Below are 9,644 nucleotides of genomic sequence, written 5' to 3'. Positions count from 1 at the left end.
GAGAATTTCCCTTTAGCTTAGCAATGTGCTGAAGCTCTTAAAAGATTGGATCTGAGAGAGAGAGAGACACAGAGGAGAAAGAGAACTAGAGACAGAGAGAGGCAGACAGGGAGGGGGGGGAAAGACTTTCTTTTTCTTTCTAGAGGAATTCTGCCCAGACTCTGCAGCAGTTGGTAGCAGGCAAGCTTTCTCCTGGGTGTCGCCTGGAAAAGTTGCAAAATTGTTCTTCACCTGTAAGAACATGCTCTTTATCTTCCAGTCTCTTCTTGTCAATTTGGAAATTGCAGACAGTCCGGCTCAGGTACAGTCCCCACAAACCCTATTCTAGGTCAGGACAAAAGCCACTGGCTTTGGGGGAAGGGGGTTGGGCTCTTTTACTGAAAACCTTAGATGCTTGGTGGGAGAAAAAGACTCTTTGGATGAAAAGTCTAACTCTTGATTTTCAGTAAGTTCTTGAACTTCCAATTTACTATCTGTTCATTGTATTTCTGTGTTTAACTTTTTTTTTTTCTGTGTCCTGTGTCTTCAACATTTTTTTTCTATGAATCTGACTTATGGTAGCATGCTTTGTGTTTTTAGATAATTTTCATTAACAAGTGGATGGTTTTTAATTGCCACTTGCACAATTATTTTGCTATGCATATGAGATATAAGCATTCAGAAGCTAAATTAAGAAAACCAATACGAAGGGAATCAAATTATTTGCCAGAGCTTGTGTGCAGTTTCCAGAATATGTCTGCTACTCATATTTTGAAATCAAGATTCATGCGTGGCACCAACTAGGCTCACTTTCTCCACCGCACAAGCCAGGCCAGTTTAAAATATTCCAAACTTTCCTCCAAGTTTATTAACTTTGGTGGGGGGGAGTGGGGGAGGGGGGGGGGGAGGGAAGACATCCCAGGATTCTTCCAGGCTAATTAAAAAAGAAGAACAAAACCCATATTCCGTGAGAACATCGCCTCTTGAGGGAAAGGAGCCAGTTAGAGTTCCTTAACACTGACTTCAGAAATATGAACATTAATTTCCAATCTTTTCAGCAATTTAGTGGACGGTGAGGGACTACATTTTGCCTTAGAAGCACCATAATACCTAGAAAGAAGTCATTTTTTCATTAGGTTTTTAGATACGTCTTTATTATAAACTTTGATGAGACTAACCATAATTTTTTAAATAAGGATTTAAGATTGGAAATGCAGACAGAATTTAGGGGAAGAAGTAAGGCAGCAGATCACTTATAAATTAAGCTTCGGTCTCTCACTCCCTGCACTGCGGTTGCCTCAAAAAAGAGGGTAAGGGAGAAAGAAATAACTTCAAAGATAGGATTGGGCTGTCTCGATAAAAGAGTAGGGAGGTAAACTCCAAATGTGAAAAAGAGGAAAAGAGGACCATGTTGTTCCGGAATGAAACGGATTAAGATTGTGTGACAAGTGCAAGATGTGGGGCTGTGAGACATTTATGAGCAGAGTGTGAGCCGGGAGCTGTGCCTCTGTCCCTGAGAGTGTGGGGACCAAGGGTGTGTGCAGAGTAAGGTTATGGTGAGGGATAGGAAGGGCATGTGTGGATGTGAGACAGAGAGAAGTGTGAGGCAGGTCTGTGTATGTGTATGTGTGTGTGTGTGTGTGTGTGCGTGTGTGTGTGTTAGGAGGGTGTGGATGGGAATGTGGATGGATTGATGAAGGGTGGTAGCTGGCAGTTTACATAATTTTCATCTCCTGGTCCTGAAGTTTCCTTGAAATCAATTCTACTGCAGGCAGCAGCCTTGAGCTTGCAGAGCTGATATAAAACAACCATTACAGTCCAATATCTTGCCTGTTTGCAAACTTCATTTAAAACTAGGGAAAAAAAGACCCAGGAATGGTTTTGTAAGAAAGGAAAAAAAGAAGAAAAGAAAACCACAGTGAAGCTTTAAACTAGTTTGGATAAATCTCTAATCTTTTATTTGTAACCTTTTACAAGCTTTATTTCCCGTATATGAAAAGCTTCTTTTATATGGGCACGACAGACTTTTCCTTTGGATTTTTAATTAGAGTCCATCAATTGTAACCATATTTAAGAATCAATATAAAGTAATCCTTCGAGATGGGATAAGGTTTTAATCGAAAATCTAATTTCCCTCTCTTTGCAGATCATTTTAAGGGGCTGGTTGATAAAAAAAAAAAAAAAAAGAGTTCAATTTTTGAAAGACATACACCTCAAACCTGGAAAAGATCATGTCTACAAGAAACCAACTGATGTTGCCTTACAAAGAAAAAGTCTGGCGGTTGTTGGGAACTTTATTTTTTTCAACTTAGAAGAATTTGATTTATTTTTTTCTCAAACAGTATTCCCTAATGTGGCTCCTATGAGAGTATTCACATTGAATGGAGAAAGAAAAAGACAGAAATTGTTCATCTGAAACAGTATTTCATACGCAAAAGATAGCAACCTTAATTTTTTATTAACAAAAAACCCCAGAAATCTTGACAGATCCCTTTCACTACATGGTCCCAGATTCCCAAATTCCCAAGGTTAGAGAATAAATAACACACACTTTTTCATTTTTGTTCATGAATGCAAACTTTCCATTTTCGGATTCAGGAATGAATATTTCTGACCAATTTTAAAACTTCAAAATTAGAATTTTGCAATTTTTAATTTTTTTTGCAACAATTGGAAAGTTGCTTATCTTGAAGGTATAGAATTTTAAACAGTTCTACCAGCGTCACTGGCTTTCAATTTGTCTTAAAAGAGGAAAGAAAAGAAAATGAAAGCAAGGAAGAAAGCAAATAAACAAACAAACAAATAAAAACTAATTGTAGGTGCACAGTCCAGACCATTTGTGCTGCTGAATGATTAATCTGAGGCATTTGTTCAAAGGCCGAACATTATCTAAATGTGCATAGTGCATTTCCAACATTCATCGCTTAGTTTCAGACCTGCAGATCATCCGTAAACTAGAAGGGACCCCCCCCCAAAAAAAAAAAGTTTATGGTGAATTTTCAGGCAGTCACTGTACTTTTGAAAACTGTTGTATCTGTTAAGTGCATTTGGAAAAATGAACTCATCATGTTTGCTTTTAAAAATCTGAATGAAGCATGTTTCAACATATTTGATAGCCATGCTTTTCTTTTATCTGCAGAAATTTCAATTTATTTAAAAGCCTGGCGTTTAACGCACTACATGACCGCATGAATTTTAGAGGAGCCCTCTTGTATTTCTCTGTAATCGTGTCTAATGAAAACCTGGGATTTTCCATTATTTAAAAAAAAAAGTGAAAATATAATGCATCTTCATTAGGAAAATTGACTGCTGTGCTCACGACAGTTCTTAATTGAAAAGGCAACCTATTTTAATGGTGTGGTTGAGAAGAAGATTACATACTTTATCCAAACACAAAGACAATTAATAATGAGAAGCAGGCTGCTGCCATTAACTCTAATGTAGTTGCATCAATGTCAGGGAAAAGTGCTCATACCTGTGATACACGGTGCAAACTCCCCCGGCTCCCTCCTTTCCCAATTCACCCACTTCTTAATTTGAGTTTCTTAATGTGCAAGCGCCAGGGCCGGCTGTGGTCAGGCGGGCTATTTTCTGGCAAGTGCGGCGCGGGACTGGACGCCCCTGCCGGCGGGTCGCCGGGTCTCGAGCTGCGCCGCCCCGCTGGAGGCGCCCGGGCTGCCTGGCTCTCTCCGCAAACCTCGCGCCCTTCCGTTTGCGCGCGCGGAGCCGGGTGAGGGCGGCTGCAGCCCCCGCGCGATGGAGGATTTGGAAGCTTAGAACCACCTGGTACATTTTGAGATATTTAGCAAACCAGACTGGGCTGCCTCGGAAACTGGGTTCTGTTCTGACTCATTTGCAGAAAAGTTATGGGGAAAAACATCTTGTAAAATTAAGATTATGTTTGGCGGGTACAGTCGTGAGCGCACATGGTCATCCCGCGAATCAGCCAAGTTTTCCAAAGAGCCCCCTCTCCGGCTCTCAGGCCAGGGGAGCAAAGCTTACGTGTGTGCGTGTGCGCGCGCGCGTGTCTCTGTGTCTGCGTGTGTGCTCGCAAGCGCGTGTGGGTTTGGGGTGGGGGAACATCCCGACCTTTCCACACCCTAGTGCGTCCCAACTTCTGACTGGGAGGAGACGTCGGCGGCCTCTGGTCTTTTCCCTTTTTGGGCGAGGTGCGGCCAGCTGAGACCTCACGCCGGCCGCCTCGGACCTAGGGCGCCGAGCTAGGGGAGACAGCGTGGGACTGGGGGACCCCCGGGATCCCGCCCTCGGCGCGGAAGGAGTGGCAGTCCTTGGTGCCGGGCCTGGTCCTTGAGACTGCCGGCCTTCCCGGGCGCCAGGACTCGAGGACGCGGTTTTCTTCCGCAGTCCCAAGACCCCCGGGGCCGTTACAGCTTGGGGAAGGGGCAAACTCCGTTTGGTCTCCACGAAGTGCTTCGATGTTCGCGAAAGGGTAGGCCCTTCTTGCTTGGCATCCTAAACCCCTCGGAACTGGCTCTGCCCCTGCCTCTTCCCCAGCACAGTCTCCCAGCTAAGGCTCAGACAGCCAGGGAAAGAGGCGCCCCCATCAGTATCCCCCACAACCCGCCCCAGTGTGAGCCAGGGCCGGCTGCAGGCTGACAGGCGCACTGTGACCAGGCCGTCACTTCTCTTCACCAAAGATTAGATGGGGAGCGTGCACCCTCTGGGGAGTTCGCAAAGCTTCTCGCTTTGATCAGCCAAGCACAGTGCGAGGGAGAGATATTGCTGGGATCTGAGTCCGTCGAAGTGTCTAGGAGAGAAGAGAGAAGAGCAGGTAGTCGCTCTGGCGGCTGACCTGCGGACACCTGCACACATCCAGCCTCGTGGAGGAGGAAGGACCCTGTCCTCCAAGGCCAACTGAATACACTCCCCTCCCTTGAGGCATAGCCTCACAGGAAAGCTCCCTCCACAAATGCACGCTTCCTTCTGCAGCCGTCAGTATCCTGGGGCCAGCTCTGTTGTCCCTCAATCAAGCATACCCCACTTCCTTCCCTGCTTCCATCGATTTATCTACAGACTTCCTATAGACTTGCCACTTTTGTGATTTTGCCCACGGGCTAGGTAGCCTCTTCAAGACTCTGAAGACAAGCAGGCCTGGAGATATCCACGAAGCCTCAGGTACCTGCTCTTCCTCCCTTAGGGCAGGTGAGTCTCTAGAACATTGTAACCTCCCTTTGGTGAGAGTCAACTATCAGCTACTTGGTGTGGTCTAGGAATCTTCTCGCCTTCTTTGCAGCTTTCCATCAATGTTAGATAAGCCTCCTTGCGTGATGGATCTAGAGTTTCACCTGTTCATTTTAAATGCCTTTTTCAGATTGCAAACGTTGAAGTACTCAGTTACTATTTATCAACCAAGCTCTGGTTTCTGCTTTTGGTGAGGCCATGTGTGTCAGCTGGAGTAAGGAGGACACCAGGTCTCCTAGGGATAGCTTGAAGTCTAGATGTCTTACTTGCCCAACAACATAAGAGCAAAAATAGACTTGCTTCCATTTGTGAATCTGTTTCTTAGCATTTAACCTATGGATGCTTGGAGGCATCTTTATTAACAAGTGTCTGACTTTGGATAGCCACTCAATAATGACCTTCCTAATCATTTATTGAATACCATTTAAGTGAGTTCAACCACAGACAGTAACTCTTAGCCTAAATGGCAGTTTTCTAGCAGCTTATTCAACCAATGAACATGCAAAAAGTGAAAGATATCATTGCTTCCAATACTTAGCTCCCAAATATGACAATGAAAGCCATCACTTAAGGGACACACAGATCACCCCACGTGTAGATGGTGTATTCTGGGTTACTGGAAAAGCAGTAACCCTTTTGATTATGCTCTCTTGTATTTGATGGACAAAATGTGTCAGATAAGCAAAATGTGTCAGAAGAAACAGGCATGGGGTATAGACCTTGAGTATCAACAGAATCTTGGGCTTAAGTCTACCCTGACCTTTTCCTACTGTTTCAACCAAAAACCAGAAGTAGTGGTTGAAATGGTTGAAGTCTTTCTCTAACAAAAAGACATTCTGTAAACATGAGATATTCACCAAGGAATTGGAAGGAAACCAAACAATTTCATTATCATCAATAAATATTTTTAATATCCTGGTAGTTGGCATTGGGTAAATATAACTTCAGTCAAGTCTAGAGTCTTAATGAAAACATTTCAGTAAAAGCAAACAACATTTTACATTAGACCATATATTCTTAAATCCAGTTGCACATTTTGATCAATTTGGTTTATTAATCAGTTGGTGCACACATGGTGGGATGGATAAATTTGTTTTTTTCACGTGCAAAAATATTTATTGAAGTCTCTGATTTATCTAAAGATTTGTGATTATCAAGCCAGAATGTCTCCAGAGCATAAGTACTTTTTCAAAAGTTTATTGTAACATGAACTCACATTCATTCATTCATTCGTGTATGCATTCAACAAGCATATCTTGGCGCCCACTATGTAGTAGGCAATTGTCAGGAATTGATTATGTCTAGAGGTTCGTATTTTTCTCATTTCAAATAATAGAATAGTAATAATAAACATTTGATCTAAAAGTTTTCATTGCTCTCTTCTGGCCGAAAATTAAGCCTGGAGAGATTTGCTCTAAGTTGTAAGGACTTGTACTGCTCATCCATAGCAATGTTCCCAGGGAAAGCTGTAGGAATTGTTTGCATGAACTGACAAAAGTATATGACTTTTAATGTTCAAATCTAATTTGCTTCCAAAAAATAAAATCAGAAGGCAGCTGAGTGTATGATTTATTATGTGTTTAGAATATGTGCTTCTCAGTAAAAAATAATTTTTTGTTAGGAATAAAAACAAACTTTAGATTTAATTCTATATTCTTTTAGTTCATCGCTAAAAGATAGAGACCATATATGCACATATGCCATCATTACATTCTTATCTTATTTCAAACAGAATGTAAAAGCAAGTATTCAATTAATTATAAATACAATTTACTTTTTAAAACCCCCTTTCTGGGCTAGAAGTAGTTACTGTTATTTATTTTTGTCCATTTTAGCTTCAACTGCTTGCCAGTCCTAGAAATTAATGGGTTTAATTTCCCCTCGAATTTAGGATTTTTTGAGTAACAACTTACACTCAAATGTAGTCTTTCTTACAAAAATTCTCCCCCTCTCTATTTTATTCACTTTCCATTCATAACACAGACATTACCATGGAAGTTTTCATAGGTTATTGATGGAGTTATTGAATGTGCTGATCAAATAACAGATTAAAACTGAGTCTCCATGAAGTGGCCAGTGCGTGAAGGTTTCTTTTTTTCTGAAGAATTCTCATAGGAAGAATTAAATGCTACCTCTTACAAATCAGTCCTACTAATCTAGTGTGTGTTTGGACACGCTAGAGACTTTGAGCCACATCCTCACCAATAGTACTTTACCTTTTGGGTATGAATTGTGGGTAATGGTGCCCGTGCATAGCCTGTGGTCTGTAGAGAAGCCATATTGATTAATAGTTTTCATGCAAATTATTCAGCAGGTTGAGGAATTTTTTTTTTAATCCCCAAACCTCTAAAAACTCATTCTTTATTTTTCAAATTTGGTCTTTTTAGTTTCCTTCACAGCTAAGAAGGTATGAGAGCCCCTTTGTTCTGGAGCTGCTGATTCTGGTATTCAAGGTGTTTGTTTGTTCCAAGGACTGCACTTATGATTTTAAAGTGCCATAAATTCTTCAAACTAAGCTCCTATGGTCTTTATACCACCTTACCAGCTTAGATTATGTGATCCTAAGAATGAAAAAAAAGTTTTATGAGATTAGGTAGCTATTCATATTATAAATATGAATTTATTAAATTTAACTGGCAAAAAGATCTATTATGAGTAAAGAAGGTGAAAATACAAGCTTAAAATATTCAGGACTGAGAATAGAGCATTGAATTTCTGATTCTCCCTGTAGGTGGGGTGTGAAATAGAATGCTAGTGTTGCTGATGCCAGAATGCTTGCCTATTTTTACACTTCCGTAAGAGATGTGGGCAATGGAAAGGGATACTTATGGAAGTACAACACGGTTTATTTAAAAGTTCATCAGGCTTAAGGAGGGCAGTATTTGCCTTATGGAAGAGAGTGGGTCTCTTGATGCCCAAAATGTATATGAGAAAGACAGTGAAATGAAAAGGAGATGAGAATCCAGACACTCCATCAGCAGCCTTACCCTGTGACAGACCCAGAGGCAACTCCAAAGCCACCAGGGCAACTGCCTGTTCAGTTTGCCAAAGAGCCAGATGCTGTTGCTTGGAAGAATCTCTTCCACAGCTTGATGTCTGGGTCCTGTGATTGCCATCCAAAGAACAGTGGTGGGGCATGCTGGGATGAATGCAATCCCGGCATCCCACTACAGTGTTTTCTTTTTTAAAAAAGAGTCATTTTAAATTAAACAAGTTTTAAAACTCACATATTATTTTTGAAAATGTAAAAAGGAAATTGGAGGATAATAGTAAAAGGCAAGGCTGCCTATTTGAAAAAAGAAATCCGCTTAAAACTTAACTTTGCTTATGGGTCATTTTAATTTATCCCATGAGGAATGGGACATTTAGAGGAGACAAAAGACCATCCACCATTCACAGTGATGAAATAAAAATCACTACAATCTAGAAGAATGGTGGTACAAATAATACTTATTGTTTATGTTACTCACTATGATCATTTACAATATTTATTTAAATAAAATAAAAGTAAGATATTCGATATTGCATTTTGTAATAGAATTTTGATTGTGGGTGCCACTGAACGTGTGCTTAAATAAAAAAGGCAGTAAGAAAAATCATTAGTGACATTTAAGGGGAAAAATCATGACTGCCTGAGTGTCTGATGAGTCACTAACATCTCTTCTTAAATATTATCAGTATTGTCACATGAAGCAACATCTCTCCTTTTCAAAATACGTGTTAATATTTGCTGTGTTGTAGCTAAGTGAATAATAGCTGCTGTATGTCTTTGAGTCACTCAGACTACTTCAACAAATGAATGTCATTTGATCCTAGTGTACAGCCAACACCTTTGCTTTTCCATGTAATCTTTTATTTTTTGTAATTATGGGAATTTTTTCCCCTTATATTCCCAGACTTTGTCTAATAGCCTAATGGTAAGTGCCTGAGCACCATAGTAAATCTATAATTTCTTTAATCATTGTGATCAATGTGAATCATGTCATGATTAATGTGGCTGGGGTAATAGGTAATGGTTAAAAAGATAATCAAAATATTTGGATAGTAATAACTCACTATACAACAGTGTTTCTCAACCAGGGACAATTTTGTCCCCCCAGGGGACATTTGGCAATGTCTGGAGATGTTTTTAGTCATCACGACTCTCACCTACTGGGTAGAGATCAGGAATGCTGCTAAACATCCTGCACTACAGAGGACAGCACCCTACAACAGAGAATTGTCTGGCCCAAAGTGGTAATAGTTCCAAGGTTGAAAGATCCTGGTGTAGAGAATGGATAACAAGTATAATGATATTGACATTTTAAAAAGTTTGGTGACTACCAAAATATAGATAGCTCTGTAGTGTTGTTAATCTAGATGAAAAGAAAAAAAAATCAGTAACAGATATTTTCAAATATCTTCACATTTGGGATCATACTGACAAAGTATAAAGGCATAATATTGTCACTTTCTGTAAGATA

The 9,644-nt window shown here is 40.5% G+C and overlaps 1 long non-coding RNA gene across 2 annotated transcripts in view; it reads left to right on the top strand.

Moving 5' to 3' along the window:
- LOC111554375 overlaps positions 1 to 9,644 on the top strand; it is a 128,461-nt gene continuing 118,817 nt past the window's right edge. For both annotated transcript variants that reach the window (XR_002735232.2, XR_002735231.1), the window contains exon 1: positions 1 to 301. This is a non-coding gene — a long non-coding RNA (uncharacterized LOC111554375). The remainder of the gene's footprint in view (positions 302 to 9,644) is intronic.

Source organism: Piliocolobus tephrosceles, chromosome 6 (genome assembly GCF_002776525.5).
Source record: "Piliocolobus tephrosceles isolate RC106 chromosome 6, ASM277652v3, whole genome shotgun sequence".
NCBI classification, from domain to species: domain Eukaryota; kingdom Metazoa; phylum Chordata; class Mammalia; order Primates; family Cercopithecidae; genus Piliocolobus; species Piliocolobus tephrosceles.
The sequence above is the reverse complement of the archived record's forward strand: the minus strand, read 5'-3'. Positions and strand labels throughout refer to the sequence as shown.